This window comes from Microcebus murinus, chromosome 10, assembly GCF_040939455.1.
Source record: "Microcebus murinus isolate Inina chromosome 10, M.murinus_Inina_mat1.0, whole genome shotgun sequence".
In the NCBI taxonomy this organism is placed as follows: Eukaryota; Metazoa; Chordata; class Mammalia; order Primates; family Cheirogaleidae; genus Microcebus; species Microcebus murinus.
The window spans coordinates 99,859,936-99,879,961 of record NC_134113.1 but is presented as its reverse complement, the minus strand read 5'-3'; the positions used below and the strand labels follow the sequence as shown (position 1 = coordinate 99,879,961).

The 20,026-nt window shown below is 46.7% G+C and overlaps 1 protein-coding gene across 7 annotated transcripts in view; it reads left to right on the top strand.

Annotated features, from left to right (window-relative positions):
* CACNA1C (calcium voltage-gated channel subunit alpha1 C) overlaps positions 1–20,026 on the top strand; it is a 613,935-nt gene that overhangs the window by 378,853 nt on the left and 215,056 nt on the right. The gene's annotated exons all lie outside the window — the stretch shown is intronic.

The window sequence follows — 20,026 nt, the reverse complement described above, 5'->3', positions numbered from 1 at the left end:
GTGGCAGGATAGTCACAAGACAGGGGAGCTTCTTAAGCTTAGGAAGCTCCATGACCGATTTTTTTGTGCCCGGCCCTTTCCTGCAGGTCCCCAAACATGAAGTGACAGCCAAAGTGACTACTAATCAAAAATAATGGTAAAAATAAAGGTCACTTAGGCTTATAAGTGACTCATACTTTCTAAATGTTGGAAAGAAAAATGAGGGGAGAATGAGAAGAAGATGCAGTGAGGCCAGTGTCCGAGGAAGAGATCAGTGTGTAGAGCATGAGCCCCATGCACCTGTGTTCTTGGTTCATTTTCTCGGCTGATTCATGACCGTTAGTGGTTAGGGACACTGATGGTGGAGTCCCACTACTTAGGTTCAAATTCCCAGAGCCACCATTTATTAGCTCAGTTTCCTGATCTATAAAATAGGGATTAAAATTGCACCTACCTCATGGAGTTGTTGTATTAAATAAGTAAATGCTTGTAAAGCATTAGAATTGTGCTCACACACAGGAAGCATGTGGCAGACATTAGCTACTAGTGTTCCTGTGCTCCCAGCCCCTATCTGCATGTCTCGGGCACCAGCTAGACTGATTAGAGGAAAGTGACCTTCTATACTTGATTTTTAAAATAATTTTATTGAAGCGCAATTTATTTTCAATAAAGTTCACATATTTAAGTGTATGGTCACAAATGTAATAACCTTAAAATAGTATAATTTCATTTACCTAACCCCCATCCTGTGTGACTGTTACACGTCTTTTACGTACACATACATTATAACCCCACCCTACGATGTTATTATTTTTACTGTAAACAGCCAGTAGTCTTTTAAGAAAATTATGAGAAAAAAATAAAACATAGTCTTTTATATTTACCTGCTTATTTACTGGTCCTGGTGGTTCCATTTATTTTTGTACATCCAAGTTTCCTTCTGATGCCATTTCCACTCACCCTGAATTACATCCCTTAGCATTTTTATAATGTGGGTCTGCTGCTGCTGAACTTGCATTTATCTGAAAATGTCTTCATCCATCGTCTTATTAAAGAATATTTTTGCTGGTTATAGAATTCTTGGTTAAGAGGGTTTTTGAATTTTTTCTTTCAGACATCGTTCCATTTTCTCCTGGCCTCCATTGTCTCTGATAAGAAGTCGCTGATATTGTCATCGTGGTCCCCTTGTAAAGTGTTCTTTGTTTGGCTGACTGCTTTCAAGATTTTCTCTCTATCTTTGCTTGTCAGCAATTTGACGTATGTGCCTCATTGTCCTTTTATTATATTTGCCCTGCTTGAAGTTTGTTGAGCTTCTCGGATCCATCCATATATTAGAGGTTTTCATCGGGTTTAGGAAGTTTTGGGTCATTATTTTTCAAAATTTTTTTCTGGCCCAATATCACTGTCCTCTTTCTGGGACTCCAATTATAGATATGTTTGGTCATTTTACATTATTCCATTGGCCCTGGCGGCTTTGTTCAGTTTTCTTTAGTCTTTTATTCTCTGTGTCCCACAGATTAGATCGTTTCTGTTGATTGTTTTTTCAGTTTGCTCACTTTTTCCTCTGCTATCTCTGTATTCATTAAGCTTACTCAGTGAATTTTTCATTTCAGTTACTTTTTAATTATGGAATTTCCATTTGGTATCTTTTTATAGTTTCCATTTATCTGTGGAATTCCCTATCTGTGCCCTCTTTGAGACCATATACTCATTTATTTCATTGAATATATGTTTCTTTCATTCTTTAAAAGTATTACTCTGGAAAGGGATGTCTGGAAAGTCTCCATGCAATATGAAAAATGTAATATGAAACGGCTGGTTACTTTCTGGACTGTGTGTGTGTGTGTGTGTGTGTGTGTGTGTGTGTGTGTGTATGTCAGGAGGTTGTTTTATATATGTATATATAAAACAGCTGTTTTAAAATCCTTGTCTGCTAAGTCCAACATCTGAACAATCTCATTTTCTGTTTCCTATTGACTGTGTTTTTCCTTGACAGTCACATTTTCCCATTTTTAAATATATCTAGTGATTTTTTTTTTACTGAAATTAGAATTATAGAAAATATGTTGTGGAGACTTTAGATGTTACCATCTTCTTAAGAGTATGACCAATTACTGGCTGATCACTGTGAACTGGCACAGGCTTGGTTTTATGTTTGTTGTTGTAGACCAGTTGAAAACCCGGAACCGTCAACCACCAAATTCCATTTCTCCTTCAGATCTTGCCAGGGTTTGGTTTTAGGCTTTGTCAGGTGGGGCATAGAGTAGGTCTTGCTCTAGGGTGATGTCGTTACTCCTAAGATGTGCCTTGCTGGTGCCCGAGCCAGTTGCCCAAGGTGTTAATAAGACGTTAACTGCATCTCTTCTCGTGGCAGGGCCAGAGCACCAACCTCCTGACACTGCTTGTCCCTCAACACTGGTCACCCTACAGTATCTCCTTCTGCTCTCGGCCCCATAGCAGCTGCTATCTGATATGCCTCAGTGTTTTCGTCTTGCACATGTACAGCTCAGCTCTGAGCCCTGGCACACAGGCAGCCCTGCCAAGCTTCTAGGGCCCCTTAGCTACCTAGCTGTCTCCGTTCTTTTTTTTTTTTTTTTTATTTTATTTATTTATTTATTTATTATTTTTTTTGGCATATTATGGGGGTACAGATTTTAAGGTTTCAATAAATGCCCATTCCCCCCCTCCCCCCAAAAGTCTGAGTCTCCATCATGACCATCCCCCAGATGGTGCACATCTCACTCACTATGTATGTATATACCCGCCCCCCTCCCCCCTCCCACCTGCCCAATACCCTATTACTGTAGCACCTATGTGTCTACTTAGGTGCTACTCAGTTAATACCAGTTTGCTGGAGAATATATCTGGTGCTTGTTTTTCCATTCTTGGGATACTTCACTTAGTAGTATGGGTTCCAGCTCTAACCAGGAAAATATAAGGTGTGCTATATCACCATTGTTTCTTAGAGCTGAATAGTACTCCATGGTGTACATATACCACATTTTATTAATCCATTCTTTGATTGATGGGCACTTGGGCTGTTTCCACAGCCTTGCAATTATGAATTGTGCTGCTATAAACATTCGAGTGCAGGTGTCTTTTTTGTAGAGTGTCACTGGATCATTTGGGTAGATGCCCAGCAATGGGATTGCTGGATCAAATGGTAGATTCACTTGTATCGCTTTAAGGTATCTCCATATTGCTTTCCACAGAGGTTGAACTAGTTTGCAGTCCCACCAGCAGTGTAGGAGTGTTCCTCTCTCTCCGCAACCACGCCAGCATTTATTGTTTGGAGATTTTTTGATAAAGGCCATTCTCACTGGGGTTAAGTGATATCTCATTGTGGTTTTGATTTGCATTTCCCTGATGATTAGAGATGTTGAGCATTTCTTCATATGTTTGTTGGCCATTCTTCTGTCTTCTTTAGAAAAATTTCTGTTCAAGTCCTTTGCCCACTTTTTAATGGGGTTATTTGATTTTTTCTTCCTAATTTTCGTGAGTTCTAAGTATATTCTAGTTATCAGTCCCTTATCGGATGCATAGGATGCAAAAATTTTCTCCCATTCTGTAGGCTGTCTGTTTACTTTCATGACTATTTCTTTGGCTGTGCAGAAGCTTTGTAGTTTGATCATGTCCCATTTATTTATTTTTGTTGCTGCTGTGATTGCCTTTGGGGACTTCTTCATAAACTCTTTGCCCAGGCCGATGTCTAGGAGAGTGTTTCCAACTTTTTCCTCTAGAGTTCTAATAGTTTCATATCTTAGGTTTAAGTCTGTTATCCAGCGTGAGTTGGTTTTTGTGAGAGGTGAAAGGTGTGGGTCCTGTTTTAGCCTTCTACAGGTGGCTATCCAGTTTTCCCAGCACCATTTATTGAAGAGGGATTCTTTTCCCCAGCGTATGTTTTTGTCTGCTTTGTCAAAGATGAGATGGCTATATGAGGATGGTTTTATATCAGGATTCTCACATCTGTTCCACTGGTCAATATTCCTGTTTTTGTGCCAATACCATATTGTTTTAATTACTACAGCTTTGTAGTATAGTTTGATATCTGGCATATTAATGCCTCTCATTTTGTTTTTGTTGCCTAGAATTGCTCTTGATATTCGGGGTCTTCTTTGGTTCCATACGAAGCGTAAAATTATTTTTTCTATATCTGTGAAGAATGCTGATGGGATTTTAATAGGTATTGCATTGAATCTGTAGATCAGTTTGGGTAGTATAGACATTTTGATGATATTGAGTCTGCCGATCCACGAGCATGGTATGGATTTCCATCTGTTTACATCCTCTGCTATTTCCTTCCTCAGTGTTTCATAGTTCTCCCTGTAGAGGTCTTTTACCTCTTTGGTTAAATATATTCCTAAGTACTTTAATTTCTTTGTTGCTATTGTGAAGGGAATTGAGTCTTTGATTTGGTTCTCAATTAGATTGTTGTTGGCGTATATGAATGCCTCTGATTTCTGTGTATTAATTTTGTATCCTGAGACTTTACTAAATTCATTGATCAGTTCCAGGAGTTTCTTGGTTGAATCTTTGGGGTTTTCTAGATACAATATCATATCATCAGCAAACAGTGAAAGTTTGATCTCTTCGGCCCCTATTTGGATACCTTTGATTCCATTTTCCTATCTGATTGCTGTAGCCAAGACTTCCAGCACTATGTTGAACAGAAGTGGAGATAGTGGGCAGCCTTGTCTGGTTCCAGTTCTAAGTGGGAATGATTTCAATCTTTCCCCATTCAGTATGATGTTGGCTATGGGTCTGTCATATATGGCTTGTATCATTTTTAGGTATGTCCCTTCTATGCCTATTTTCTTAAGTGTTCGTATCATGAAAGGGTGTTGAATTTTGTCAAAAGCTTTTTCTGCATCTATTGAAAGGATCATGTGGTCTTTGTTTTTGCTTCTGTTTATGTGGTGAATTGCATTTATAGATTTACGTATGTTGAACCATCCCTGCATCCCTGGGATGAAGCCCACTTGGTCGTGGTGGATTATTTTTTTGATAAGTGTCTGGATTCGGTTAGCTAAGATTTTGTTGAAAATTTTTGCATCTATATTCATTAGGGATATTGGTCTGTAGTTTTCTTTTTTTGTTGCATCCTTTCCTGGTTTTGGTATCAGAGTAATATTCGCTTCATAAAAGGTGTCGGGGAGGTTTCCGTTCTTCTCGATGTTGTGGAATAGTTTCTGCAAGATAGGTACTAGTTCTTCTTTGTAAGTATGGTAAAATTCAGGTGTGAAGCCATCTGGACCGGGACTTTTCTTTTTAGGGAGATTTTTAATTGCTGTTTCTATTTCAGCTGTTGAGATTGGTCTGTTCAGGGAATCTATTTCTTCCTGGTTGAGCCTAGGGAGGCTGTGTGTTTCTAGAAATTTGTCCATTTCCTCCACATTTTCCAGTTTGTGTGCATAAAGATTTTTGTAGTATTCATAAATTGTATCTTGTATCTCTTTGGGATCAGTTGTGATATCTCCTTTTTTATTCCTGATGGAGCTTATTAGAGATTTCTCTTTTCTGCTTTTCGTTAGCTTAGCCAACGGCGTGTCAATCTTGTTTATTTTTTCAAAGAACCAACTTTTTGTTTTATTAATCTCCTGAATAGCTTTCCTGTTTTCAATTTCGTTTAGTTCTGATTTGATCTTGTTGATTTCACTTCTTCTGCTGGGTTTGGGGTTGGTCTGTTCTTCTTTTTCCAGCTCTTTGAGTCGTTTCATTAGATTGTCTATTTGTGATCTTCTTGCCTTTTGGTTATAGGCATTTATGGAGATAAACTTTCCTCTCAGAACTGCTTTAGCTGTGTCCCAGAGCAGTTGATAACTTGTCTCTCCATTGTCGTTTTCTTCATAGAAGTTTTTTATTTCCGTCTTGATTTCTTCATTTACGAAGTAATCATTTAGTAGGAGGTTGTTTAATTTCTACGTTTTTGTGTAGAAATGTGAGTTTCTGTTAGGGTTGATTTCTAGTTTTATTCCGCTGTGATCTGAGAAGGTACATGGTATGATTTCTATTTTTTTAAATTTCTTGAGATTTTCTTTGTGTCCTAGGATATGGTCAATCTTAGAGAATGTCCCGTGAGCTGATGAGAAGAACGTATATTCAGTGGATTTTGGGTAGAATGTTCTGTAGATGTCTGTCAGACCCAATTGTTCTAGAGTTTTGTTTAAGTCCATTATTTCTTTATTAATTTTCTGTTTGGAGGATCTGTCTCGTGCCGTCAGTGGGGTGTTGAAATCCCCGGTGATTATGGAGTTGCTATTAATCCATTTGCTTAGCTCCAGTAAGGTTTGCTTTATGAATCTGGGTGTACCTAAGTTGGGTGCATATATATTTAAAATTGTTATCTCTTCTTGTTGGACTGTGCCCTTCACCATTATATAATGACCCTCTTTGTCTTTTACTACTTTTGTTGGTTTAAAAACTAAATCATCTGAAATTAGAACTGCCACACCAGCCTTCTTTTGGCTTCTATTTGCTTGGAATATTGATCTCCACCCTTTTATTTTTAGTCTATGTGCATCCTTGCAGGTTAAATGTGTTTCCTGAAGACAGCATATACTTGGCCTGTATTTTCTTATCCATTCAGCCAGCCTATGTCTCTTGAGTGGAGAGTTTAAGCCATTCACATTTATTGAGAGAACTGATAGGTAAGGTAGATTACTGATCATTCTGTTGGGTTGGATGTTGTTGCTATGATTTCTGTCTTGAGCCATTGTAATATCTGGCCTTTAATATCTTTGGGTTTTGGTTGTTTTTATATCCGTGGATTATTATTATGATGTTCCGTGCATAACGCTGATTTAAGTACTTCTTGTAGGGCTGGTCTTGTCTTGGTGAATTCTCTGAGCCTTTGCTTGTCTGCGAATGTTTTTATTTCTCCTTCATATATGAAGCTTAGTTTTGCAGGGAATAATATTCTAGGCTGGGCATTGTTTTGTTTCAAAAGAGTGAGAATGGGGCCCCAGTCTCTCCTTGCTTGTAAAGTCTCATTAGAGAAGTCTGATGTTATTCGAATTGACTTTCCCTTGTATGTCACTTGCTTCTTTTGTCTTACAGCTCTTAGAAGGGCCTCTTTAGTTGATACTTTGGTCAGTCTGATGACTGCATGACGTGACGTCTTCCTGTTTGCATTGAATCTCCCAGGGGTCCTCTGGGCTTCTTGAACTTGTATATCGAGATTTTGAGCAAGGCCTGGGAAATTTTCCTCTATTATATCTTCAAAAAGCTTGTCCAGCCCTTGAGTGTTGTCTTCCTCCCCTTCGGCTAAACCTATGACCCTCACGTTAGGTTTTTTCACATAATCCCACAGCTCTTGTAGACTTTGCTCTTTTCTCTTGTTTCTCTGCTCTATTTCTGTGACTGATTTATTTAATTGGAAGGTGTTATCTTCAAGCTCTGAGATTCTTTCTTCTGCTTGATCTACCCTGTTCTTGAGACTTTCCACAGTATTTTGTAGTTCTCTGAGTTGATTCTTCATCTCCAGGACTTCGGTTAAAGTTTTCTTCACTGTGTCAATCTCTTTGTTGAACCTTTGTTCCATTTCTTGGAGGTTTTTTGTGTTTTCTTGGTGTTGGTTATTGAGTTGTTGTTGCAGCTGGGTGAGTGTTCTTATGATCCACATACGAAATTCCTTTTCTGTCATATTGGTTGCCTGATTTTGGTCGGTGTCCGTTTCTAGGGGGCAGGTGCTCCTCCTTGGGGGTGTGTTTTCCGTTTGGTTCTTCATATTTCCTGAGTTCTTTCGCTGATTTCTTCCCATGTCGATCAGTTGTTGTTTCTATCCTTAGGTTATTGTTTGGGTATTCACACACCTTGTTTAGTTTCTGAGGCGTTAGGTGGTGCCTGTGGGTGAAATTGGACCACTCCCTGTATATTGAGTCAGTGGGTGCCGTGGAAAGGCTGTGCAAGATGCCGTCCCTGTCAGTAGGTGGCGTTTGCTTGGAGGAACAGGCTATGGTGTTGATTTTGAGTCCTGTTATCAGCTCTCGTTCTGGGCGGAGCTGGGTTGGGTAAGCCTGCCCTCAGGCCGTTAGCAGGGGTCAAAGTTCTGTTCTCTGCTGTCAGGGCGGGGCTGGAATGGTCCCGCTCAGCCAGAAAGTCTGGGTGTGGGGGTGGGGCTGTCTGAGACCCACAGTCTGCAGCAGGCCTTGCTTCTTTCCACCCTCCCCAACTCCGCAGCTACTCCTGGGCCTCTGCCAGCAGGCCAGACCACAAGCCACCAGGCCTCCCCGGACTGTGATGCCGGCGGGGAGGTTCCCTGCACAGGAACGCCACCTGGGTTGGGCGCACGGCCTCCTCCTTGGAGGAGGGTTGCCCTCTAGGACGCCGATCCGCCCCTGGAGGCACACAGACCTCAGTAGGCTGTTCACGTATAATCCTTCTGTGCCCCGGGCAATGCTAGCCCTCGGTGCAGGGGATCTGGTCTGCAGGTCCGACCTCTGGGTCCCAGAGTTCAAACTGTATTCCCACCAGGGAGAGGGTTTCCGGTCCTAATTCACCCACAGGGAGCCCAAGCTGGGTCTATGTCTCTCAGCCTCTGAGTCGGCACCGTTTTCCTGGGAACACGGTGCCAGCAGCACCTGGGAGGGCGGGCGGGGTCCCAAACGGGAAGGTCCCGTTCCCTGGAGGTGCCTCCGGCTGGTGGCTGTGTTGTCTCTCTGGGCAGCCGCGGGTAGGGTCGGCGGAGGGGAGGAGGAGGCAATATGGCGCCTGCCGCGCGGCTCTCCGTGCACACGGAGGTGCCCGGAGGAAGTTGCGAACCTGGTGCCACGTCTGCTACAGGCTCACCGTTGGCAGGCGGCGGCAGTCTCTGGGCAGATGTCCGCAGGTCTCTCCACCCGCTTGGGAGCCCACCAGCAGTCCCGAATGCAGGGGAGGGGAAACAGCGAATCCACCTACCCTTGCCGCTGGTCTCCGGGCTGCTCCGGTGGTCTCAGCCTCCAGTTCTCCTCCGCAGCCTCCTCCCGTGGAGTCTCCCGGGGTCTCAGGTACCCCTCCTTCCGGCCCTTGTCCGCTGTATGCTCGTCTTCTTGCTTCTTTCCTCTAGTTTCTGCTAGAATCGGTCTTTTCTGCAGAGACCCTCTGTCTGGCCGTGTTATTCGTCCACCATCTTGCTCCGCCCCCGCTGTCTCCTTTCTGATGTCCCACCCCAGGCACCTCAGCTGCCCAAATTCTGATCTGATCTCTTCTTCTCGGACCATTCGGACTGCAGTGGTCTACTTGGACTATAGCTCATTGTGCTGAAGTCTGGAAATTGTTCTCAGTCAGAGAACCAAGACAATTATGGTGTTCACCCCATGAGTTTCAATTCTTGAGAGATTATCCTCCTGTGCTGCGTTATGTTCACTTTACAAAAACAGTAGCCTCTTCTATTTTTGTCCAGTTATTATTTTGGTTTGGTTTGGTTTTTAGAGGCAGGGTCTCACTCTGTTGTCAAGGCTAGAGTGCGATCATAAATTACTACAGCCTCAAGTGTAAGCCTGAGCTCAATGGTCCTCCTGCCTCAGCCTCCTGAGTAGCTGGGACTATAGGCACATGCTGACATGCCTCTAATTTAAAAAGAATTTTTTTGTAGAAATAGGGTATCACCATGTTTCCCAGGCCAATATTGAACTCCTACCCTCTACTAAGTAGTCCTTCCACCTTGGCCTCCCAAAGTGCTAAGATTATAGGCATGAGCCACTGTGCCTAGCCTCCAGGATTTTTAAAAATTTTTATGATGAAAGAGCTAGTCTGGTATCAGTTACTTGAAAATGGCTAGAAATGGAAGTGTACTTGATTTTTAGATCACAAAATGAATGATTAATATGTTAGTATATGTAAGGTATTCTTCATTGCATAATATGGTATATTAATATAATATAATGCTATACTATATAAGATATATATTAATTTATTTGTCACACATTTATTGAGGACTTATTGTATATAAGGCACAGTAGTAATTGGAGGGAGAAAATATACTAGAATCTTTCTTAAGATATTTGGAAAATAACAGCCCAGCAAATTTTAGAGCCAGAGTGAGCTTTCTCATCCAATGTCCTCATTTTTAAGATGTTGAAACCTAGACCCAAAAGATGACATGACTTGCCAAGGTCACACAGCTATTAGTGGGAGGAGAGGAAATAGCCTGGCATTTTCCCCCACTTAATAAAAAACATTTATTTTTAAAAACTAATCATAATGTTTGGATATTTTTCCCACTATAGACAATTTGGCTAGTGCCAATATCCCTATTGATTCATGCGATGTAAACCAGAATTAGGAAGTAAGTAAGTCTGGAATCCTACGAGCATTTTGTTTGAGTTGCATAGAAAGATTAACTTAATAGTGTAGAGTCACCATAAGTTAGCCAGGATAAACAAGCTTGGTTCTCTGTTGCTCTCCACCTCAGGAACAGCCAGGAAAGAGGAAGATGTTGCCTGGGTGTAATGGTATTTGTTGGAAAAATAATTGGAATGATAATGGTGGCTAGCTTTAGTAACTTATCCAACTTGATAACTGTATAGTGAGTATGCCTATCTCATTTGCTACCAAAACCATGAAGATATTTTGCATTTTCCCAAAAGCTGCATTTTTCATACATTTCTGAAGGAAAGAGTGAGAATCTGCAGTGAATGCAACCAAACCACCATTCTGTCCTATTTGACCTTATTACCAGAGCTATCACTCTGCATATGGCTAGTCCCTGGAAACTTCCCTCTGGGAAGCTCTGTCCAGGGTCTGGCACTAAGAGAATTTGACTGGCAGAGATTTCCAGGGTTCTAGAATATGTTCTTACATCCAAAAGACCCACTTGTCTGGTTCTGGGGGTGGGGTTGGCAGGAAAAGCTATAATAGTACTGAGGGCTTTTCCCTAGGTAGTTTCTCCTTTAAGGAAAAGCACAGGCCACCTTTGCTTTCAGAAATGGCAGATGAGATCATTTGGATCAGCTGACCTGCTGAGGACAATTAGGAGTGCTGGAAAAAATACTGTAACTCTTTTCTGAAACTTAGAAGAGATGCCTAATAGAAACAAATATGAATCCTCTCTGAAGAAAGAATGTTATCTTCAAAGTTTTCAAATTATTCTGAAAAGTGATTTTGTGAAAATAAAGTCTCACTCGTGATACAAAATAACTGGACACACAAGGAGACAAAATAACATCAATGAAAATGGGGAGAAACTATAGACCATAGAAACAGACCCACAGGGGATCCAAACATTATCAGAATAGACTTGAAAATACTGTATTTACTATATTCAAAGAGATCAAAGACAAGATTGGTAATTTTCCAAAGAGCCAGAAGATATGGAAAAGAACTAATTGTAAATCTTATGCAGTGAATGGATCAAACAGAAGACTTGGCACAGCTGAAGATAGTTACTGAGCTGCCGAGAGGGAGCGAAAGGTGTGATGATCCGGCACAGAGAGTCAGAGGCACCGGAGCACAGGGAAGAGTGTGAGACGGGGGGTGGGGGGTTGGTAAATAGATGCTGAATTTCATGAAATGGTTTTTTCTACCATCGATGGACTCGATTTTCTCTATTAATGTGGTGAATTACATATTGACTTGTTATTGAACTACAATGTAGTTGTTCTCTTGCTGTAGGAGGGTGAGGGGGCTTTTGTATAGCTGGTGATGTTCTGTTTCTTGACCTGAGTGGTAGTTACGTGACTGTTTTGTGACAAATCATACACTGTAACGTCTTCCTTTCTTGCATTTTTATATGTATGCAAATTTTTTCAAAAAACGTTTAAAAAGAATAAAAAGTGTCGGCTCCAGCATGTACATGACTGACAGATGCCAAAAGAGATCTGCTTCCGCTTCTGCCTATAGCAGGAAAATACAGTTTGTCTCCAGCAGGGAGCAGCACAGAAGGATGTGATCCAGTGCCTTCCCATGCATTCCTGTTGTCATGAGAGACACACTGTGGAGGAGGATGGTGCGGCCCCATCTGGGACCAGAGGAAAAGTGCAATGATCAGTAGCAACATCTGCCATGGCACATGACAAGGGAGTGGTGCCTGTGTGCACTGTCAGTGCCATTTGGCCTGGGCGGTGGCCAAGGGTCAGGGAGTGCGTGTGTGCAGTTGAGTGCCATTTGAACTGGGTGGCGGCCAAGGGTCAGGGAGTGCGTGTGTGCAGTTGAGTGCCATTTGAACTGGGTGGCGGCCAAGGGTCAGGGAGTGCGTGTGTGCAGTTGAGTGCCATTTGAACTGGGTGGTGGCTAAGGGTCAGGGAGTGCGTGTGTGCAGTTGAGTGCCATTTGGCCTGGGTGGTGGCTAAGGGTCAGGGAGTGCGTGTGTGCAGTTGAGTGCCATTTGAACTGGGTGGTGGCTAAGGGTCAGGGAGTGCGTGTGTGCAGTTGAGTGCCATTTGGCCTGGGTGGTGGCTAAGGGTCAGGGAGTGCGTGTGTGCAGTATGAGTGCCATTTGGCATGGACGGTGGCCAAGGGTCAGGGAATGAGTGTGTGCAGTTGAGTGCCATTTGGCATGGACGGTGGCCAAGGGTCAGGGAATGAGTGTGTGCAGTATGAGTGCCATTTGGCATGGACGGTGGCCAAGGGTCAGGGAATGAGTGTGTGCAGTTGAGTGCCATTTGGCCTGGGTGGTGGGTAAGGGTCAGGGAGTGCGTGTGTGCAGTGTGAGTGCCATTTGGCCTGGGTGGTGGATAAGAGTCAGGGAGTGCGTGTGTGCAGTTAAGTGCCTTTGGCCTTGACGGTGGCTAAGAGTCAGGGAGTGCATGTGTGCGGCTGAGTGCCATTTGGCCTGGGTGGTGGCTAAGGGTCAGGGTGTGAGTGTGTGCAGTTGAGTGCCATTTGGCCTGGGCAGTGGCTAAGGGTCAGGGAGTGCGTGTGTGCAGTTGAGTGCCATTTGGCCTGGGTGGTGGATAAGAGTCAGGGAGTGCGTGTGTGCAGTGTGAGTGCCATTTGGCCTGGGTGGTGGCTAAGGGTCAGGGTGTGAGTGTGTGCAGTTGAGTGCCATTTGGCCTGGGCAGTGGCTAAGGGTCAGGGAGTGCGTGTGTGCAGTTGAGTGCCATTTGGCCTGGGTGGTGGATAAGAGTCAGGGAGTGCGTGTGTGCAGTTGAGTGCCATTTGAACTGGGCAGTGGCTAAGGGTCAGGGAGTGCGTGTGTGCAGTTGAGTGCCATTTGGCCTTGATGGTGGCTAAGGGTCAGGGAGTGCGTGTGTGCAGTTGAGTGCCTTTGGCCTGGGCAGTGGCTAAGGGGTACCAGTTATAAAGTTGGTTTTGCTTTTCATCCCAGCTGTACCATTTCCTATGCATGTGGTCTGGGACAAGTCATCTGTGGTATGTAAGCTTCAGTCCATTTATCTTTATCAAGATGGTTGGAGAATTAAATGAAACAATGGATACAAAGCACTTAGCACAGTGCCAGTGCGTGCTGAACCCTGGAGAAATGGTAGCTAATATTATCATTGTTGTCATTTGCTTTAGATCATGTTGTCTCCATTTCACCCTGTGTCATTTTCTTCTTAATATCAGGATTTCTTTTAAATATTTTTCTCTGAGCTTCTCTCTCTACCACATATTGCTAATACCAAAAGAGTTAAATCATCATGAAGGTTGATATTTTAATTACTCTTAAAGTCTTTAAATATTAGGCAACCAAACTATACCATCCCTTCCCTGGGGCAGCAGCGCTTTAGCTTTCATCAAGACACATGTGTGCTGCAGGATTTATCAGTATGGAAAGGGTCAATTAGAAATAAATGAAAATCTCTAATGAATAAAGACATCCTAATAAGAATATGCAAAAATGTTAAAATTTCACACCTCGGGAAAGCTGTCCAGACAAGAGTTCTTCTCCTGTTTGACAGGAGACTGGTTTCTGGTAAGAAAGGGCGTTGGACACCTCTGAAGCTTAACGTGATAAACTCACCCCTTAGCCCAAGGGAGAACTACCTGCTTCTGGTTCTAGACCTATTTTTCTTTGAAAAGCTGTTAAGCCTGTGAGACCACTAAAAGTCTCTGTTGCTCCATCAGGCAAATAAGGCACAGAACGTGGTCTGTGAGAGACACCGTGGGTCCAGTTTCTAGCCAGTGCAGAAGGGTCTTCGAGATCAGAAGTGAGCATGGGCCAGTAGTCTCGGCCTGAGGATGGTGATGATGATGGTGACAGTTCTCATCACCACAGGTGCTGGTCTGCTTTTGTTTTCAGACTCAGTCAGGTATGACTTTGGAAGAGGAGGACCCTGAGGTGGCTAGTTAGTGAGTTAGAGTCAGAGGACATTGATATGATCACCCTCCCTGGGAGGGGCTCGTTGGCTCACAAAACTTAGAAGCCCTCCAGATAGGGTACCGCCTAATGGAATGGTGATGGTGACACACAGACAGCCGCTCGTCATCCTGTCTACCCGACTTCTTCCACGCGCACCGCCACGCCGCCCTCTGCCCTTCTCCAGCCTGCTCTCTGTGGGGCCCTTACTGTCCGCGTATGGACCACACGAGAAGGCAGCCTTCTTCCCAGCCTCTTGTTGGCTCCAGGCAATGAGAGCTGAGCAGGAGTTCAGTGGGAGGGAGGAGGGGAAGGCCAGGGTCTTCCGTGCCCAGATCCTTCTCTGCAGGCCGTCAGGGGCCAGCTTCCTGCCCGCTCCCTGCAGCCACTCCCTCCACAGCTCGTTCAGGCCCAGGGCCGTAACAGACTGCCGTTGTTGCCACCCAGGACATCGCACTGTCCTGTGCGGTTCTCCCTGCCCTGCCTCACCTCCATAAAGAGCACCGGGCACCTTGGATTATCTTGAGCATGCCAACTGTTCTGCTGTGCTGTTGGTAACCTGTTTCCAGTCTTCCTGAAAGTAAACACTGAGTACCTACGATGCGCAGCTCTTGTGGAAGGGGTTGGGCCTGCCATCTGTGCCGCAGTTTCTGAGCAGGGCGAGAGTGCGACCAGAGTGGTTCCAAGGGCGAGTGATGATGCAGTGCTGCACTGCAGTCCAGGAACGAGGGAATGGAGCTAGGAAGCTGGCCGCGTGGGCCAGGAGGGATGGGAGGGACCACAGCCGCCGTGAGAGGAAGCACACCCATGGTGGATGTCATGCATGTGCAATTGCTTGCATTTGGTGAAGGAGCAAACAATGTGACTGCCAGGTTTTGATCTTTGTGGGGACTGGTTCTAGGAAGAGATGATTTCAGGCTTTGACTTCTTCACTGTGGTGAGACAGTGGAACAGCCTGGTAGAAATGCCCGGTAGGCTATGGAGAAGCGTGACTTGAACTCACAAGAGAAGGCAGAGAAATGCAACTACAGATTTGGACTTGTCTACTTGGTGGTGACTATTGCCCTTAGAGGGAAATGAAGTGACTGAATCTTCTGAGAGGAGAGAGAGTGTTTAGAGAAAGCACCACCAAGGGCAGCAGATTAACAGAACTAAAGAACAGAAAGCAGCTGACCACCGCCACAGCTCCTATGTCCATTCCTCTGGGAACCGTTTTCTTATTTTCCCAGATTACGTTGGTGTCTCTCTCCTTTCTGTTCCCACAGTCCCTTGGGCATCATTGTTAGCGCCGTCATCACTAGATTTTGCAATTAGCTGTTTCCACGTCTGCCTCCCCGTCTAGCTGCAGGCTCCCCATGGGCAGGGACCATGCCACCTTTGTCTTGGTGGTGCTCCTTGGACAAGAAGGGGCACAGAGGGAGGAAGGGCATAAGGAGGCAAAGACGACGGAGCTGGAGGGAACTGGAACTGCTGTCGTGGGGAGGAGGAGAGAAGAAGGTCTTGCAGGAAGGGCGTAGTCTGCAGTGTCACATAGGCCAGGAGAACAATGGCTGTGGCAAAGGCCATCAGCGGCCCTGGGTGCCCTCGGGAAGGGTCAGTAGTAGAAGAATCCCCTGCACTGCCTGTACCCCTAAAGTTGCAGCACTGGGTGGCACAGCGAGCGTCCCTCCCATAGCCCCGTGGAGCAGCTTTTCCGGCTGCCGGGAGGGAGGAGAGCGGCTAGCGAGTGTCACTCAGCTCCCCGGCGGGTGGTGTGGGTGTGTGTCTCCCAGTGAGCATGCTCACAAAACAATAAAAATAAAGAATTTAATAAACGACTCTGTGATAATGATCCTCAAGCCAGTCAGTGTGTGGCACTTTCTGCATCCATGTTGGCTGCATGCGCTTTGCTGATTATACAGTTTTCTGAAAAAGTGATGTGACGAGGACCATCCCCTCCAGCGACAGCCGGTCATTGCTGAGAGTCTCTCACAGCCTCCATTGACTGGGTGGGGTTCCTGGGCCTCCCAGGTGGCTGGAGAGGCACGCTCCAGGGCATGGCTTTGGTGTCACCTGGGCCCTGGTTAGAAATGCAGTCAGGTCTCACCCCAGGTGACTGAACGAGAATCAGCATTTTAACAGTCCTGAGTGAGCGTGTGCACATCCTGAAGGGTTCCCTGAGACCCGTGTCACCTCACGCCTGTGAGACCACTTACAGAGACAGCGCTGTCACCTGTACACACCGACTGGGCCAGACGCTGTTCTGAGCGCTTTGGATTGGTGTCAGTCTCAGCACCTGTAGAGGTGCTGGTGTCACCCTCCCTCCACACCGGGGTCACGCAGCCTGTCCCAGGACACGTGCCGAGGGGCGGTGGGCTGGGGTTCAGTGGGGCCCTGGTCTCGCACCACTGCACGTCCCTTCCCTCCCTCCACCTTCCAGGGCAGGCGCAGGGTGCTGCGTGGGTCCACAGGTGCACAAGCGAGGGGGACATGGGGTCTGTGGCGGCAGCCTTGACCCCAGGGAAGAGCTTTCTGCAGTCCGAGCCCCTGTTTCCCTCTGTAGGGAAGGGGAGCCCACCAACGGCATTTTCTTAGGGCACTTGGCTTCCTTCCAGCATCCCCTCCCGGCAGAGGCCCGTGTTTTATCTACTCTTGCCCAAAGCCCACATCCCAAGTGCAAGGTGCAGCTTAGTGGGCATGGCGGGGACGTTGCCCTGCACGTGAACACCTGTCTTAAGGGAGATCTGTTCCTTTCAGACGGCATCCAATTCTGAGACGAAGGGCTCCTAAGGAAGCGTAGAATTCGTTCACCATCTAGTGACTCTGTCATTTTGTTTGAATTTGGTGAAAAGCTGGTTGGGAAATACAGAAGGCATGACTCACTTTGGTGGGGCCAGCCTCTCAGTGAGTCCTTGTGCGGCTGACCCAACCTCTGGGTTGCGCGATCTGGCTGTCTGCTTCCCTTCTGTGGGACAGCCAGCTCAAACCAAGGAGTCACTTTCTCAGACTCCTCAAGGGGCAGAAACTTGCAGCCTTCGGATTTCAAGGTTGGTCATTTTAAGGACCAAAGGAAGCAAGAAAAGCTTCATCTTTCTCTGCTGCACCCTTTTTAATAAAAGGATTTGTCCCATGAAATTTGGATTCAGTCAAGAGCCTGCACTAGAAGACCCAGAAGGCCACGTGTGGCCCCAAGGCTCGGGTCCCCACCTCCGTGCCGGCTGGTCTCCCGTGGTGCCGCAGCTCTCTCTGCAGCTGGCTGAGTCTGCGGAGGCTGTGGTTCAGGCAGCCCCGACAGAGCCCGCGGAGCAGCGGCTGCTTGGCCGACTGCCTTCCTTCCTGTGCTGCCTCTGCAGCATCGGACGGGGATTATTTCCTCTGCTTGACCAACAGGGAAGTTGCCAGGAGAGCCTTTCTCATGTGCTTTCTGAATTATTTTCCTTGCAATTAAAAGTGACTTCTGCTTCCTCTGACTTCAAACAGAAGCAATGAACTGGTTTCCCAGATCTCCTTCCAATAATTTCTTTTAAGAAGCAGAACAAAGCCAGGGGAGAGTTTGGGGCTGACAGAGCCACAGGTGACCCCCCAGCCATCCAGGAGCCCTGGAACCCAAGGCCCCTCCACCTGCGCTCACCTGACCAGGTCCTCTTCATCGTTCAGCCTTCAGTTCTGGCGTCACTTCCTGAGAAAGGCTGCCCGCACCTCTGCCCAAGGAGGACCCTCCCAATAACCTGTTCTGTTCCTTTAAGGCTCTTCGCAGAGTTTGTAATTATACATTAACTGTGTGGTCGTTGATTAACATCCAAGCTCCTTACAAGCTCTGGGAGGGCATGACCTACAGACGTCTGGGTCACCAGGTACCCCATCCCTAGCCCGGGGACATAGCACTATAAATAGTCTTCAAGTGAGTGAGAATGAAGGCGTTGGGTTAGGTGATCCCAGAGTCCCCTCTCTATTGTGGCACCCTTTGAATCCACCCAGGAGAACTCGTACCCACCCCACCCTAAACCCAGCCCAAACCCTGCCATCAGCCTCCTCTATTACCCTTGCTGCTTTCCTAAGATGCTGCTGGAGCCTAGAACCTTCTAGTCAGAAGAGTTGGGCATGTTCATTCCTAGCCACCAACAAAAAAGCTACAAGTCAGCGTGGGATCTGAACAAAGAAAAATCACATTAGCAGTGATCTCCAGTTTGGGGGCCTTCAATTATTTCTTTCTTTCTTTCCCCCTCCTGGTTCATGCCAGAATGACTTCATCTGAATTCCCGATAGGGGCACGGGGTGAGTTGGCAGAGCCCTTGGGCAGCGCCCTGCGTCCGCAGCTCCGTGCGCTGCCTGCAGCCCGTGGGTTCTCAGGCTCCTCTTCTCCTGGGCTCTTGCTCGTAAAGTCTTTTTCAGACTCTTTCTTGATACTGCCCCTGGGTCCCTGAGCAGAACAATCTGTCACCAAAGCTCCCTCATAAAGCAAGGCATGTGTGACCTGCCCTCAGCCCTCCGCCCGTCACGGTGGCCGTCTGAACCAGCCACGGAAGCGCCAGCGTGAGCCAACCTCGGCATCTCCACGCCAACGCCAACCCACCTCAGAGAAAGACACCAGGTTTTGCTTTCCATGAGTGATGGTTTCTCTTGACCTTTTAAGAAAAAACAGGATGATTTATGTAGACAGGTCATCTAAGCCTTTCCTGACCTGGGATTTTCACGCCGTGCCCCAGAGGGAACGCAGCAGCAACGTGACGGGGGAAGGAGAGAGCCACGTCTGCCAGCTAACCCCACCGTCCTTCTCCTAATCCCAGCACTAATGACACCACTTCCCAAAGCCCCATTGCCCTGGACGGTCCTCCTGGCATCTTGGGAGTCTTTCTGTCCACCAGGCAGAGTCATCTGACACGAACTGCGGATTAGCGAGACTGGATTTCTGGATGTGTTGTTTGATTCCTGTGTGGGGCCGTACGGTCCACATTGCCCAGTGCGGTCCTCACCCTGCACATTCCGCCCGTCAGCCCCACAGTGCGCGTGCGTCCGTCAGATCTTCCATCCCCACGGAGGGCTAGGAATGTAGGCTCCTCCTGTGTGGGGGCCGGTAACGGCCCTGTTCAGAGGGCACTTGCCGGAGCTGCTTCCCCAGGCTTATCTGGGGCCCATTGTCTTCCTCCGCCACAAGCAGCCAGCCCTAAAAACAGGCTGAGCATTGCTGTCAGCCTCAGGCATGGCCCGTCAGAGGAGAGCACTTGGGTGGAACAACGCCGTGTGTTTTCTAAATTAGAACTCGAGTTGGAGGAGCTGTTTCTGGGACAGCTGTGAAGCTACTAAACATCCAGGCCCCGAGAGCCAGACTGCGTGATGGGGTGGAGAGGAGGGATTCCGGCCCCGTGCCTCCACACGCCAGCCTGGCTCCGCCACCCCAGGCAGGCCTCGAGGAAAGCAGACAGAGTCCACGAGCCTTTCCGGGGCCAGCCTTGGAATTTCTGGGCTCTCCTGGAGGCAGGGCTAAGCTAGGCTCACATACTTCCTGGCAGATGCTACAAACGTGTCGCTGCTTTGCAGATGCACACTGTGGAGGTGGAGAGCCGCATCGCTGGGGCAGAGGAGGCACTCCACACGGCGGGGAGCCACAGGCTCTGCAGCCAGACCCCTTGCCACTGAGCCATGCCGCCACTCCTAGCCGCGTAACTATGGGCAGGTCGTTTCAGCTTTCTGGACTCATTTTCTCATCTGAGAAGTATTGTTAATAACAACACCTACTTCATAAGGCTGTTGCCAGGAGGAAGTGGAATGATCCAGGTAGAGTGTTGAGAGCTGCGCTGGGCCAGTGGCGAGTCTTCAGAACATGTGGGTGAGGTTATAGGGACCTTGGGT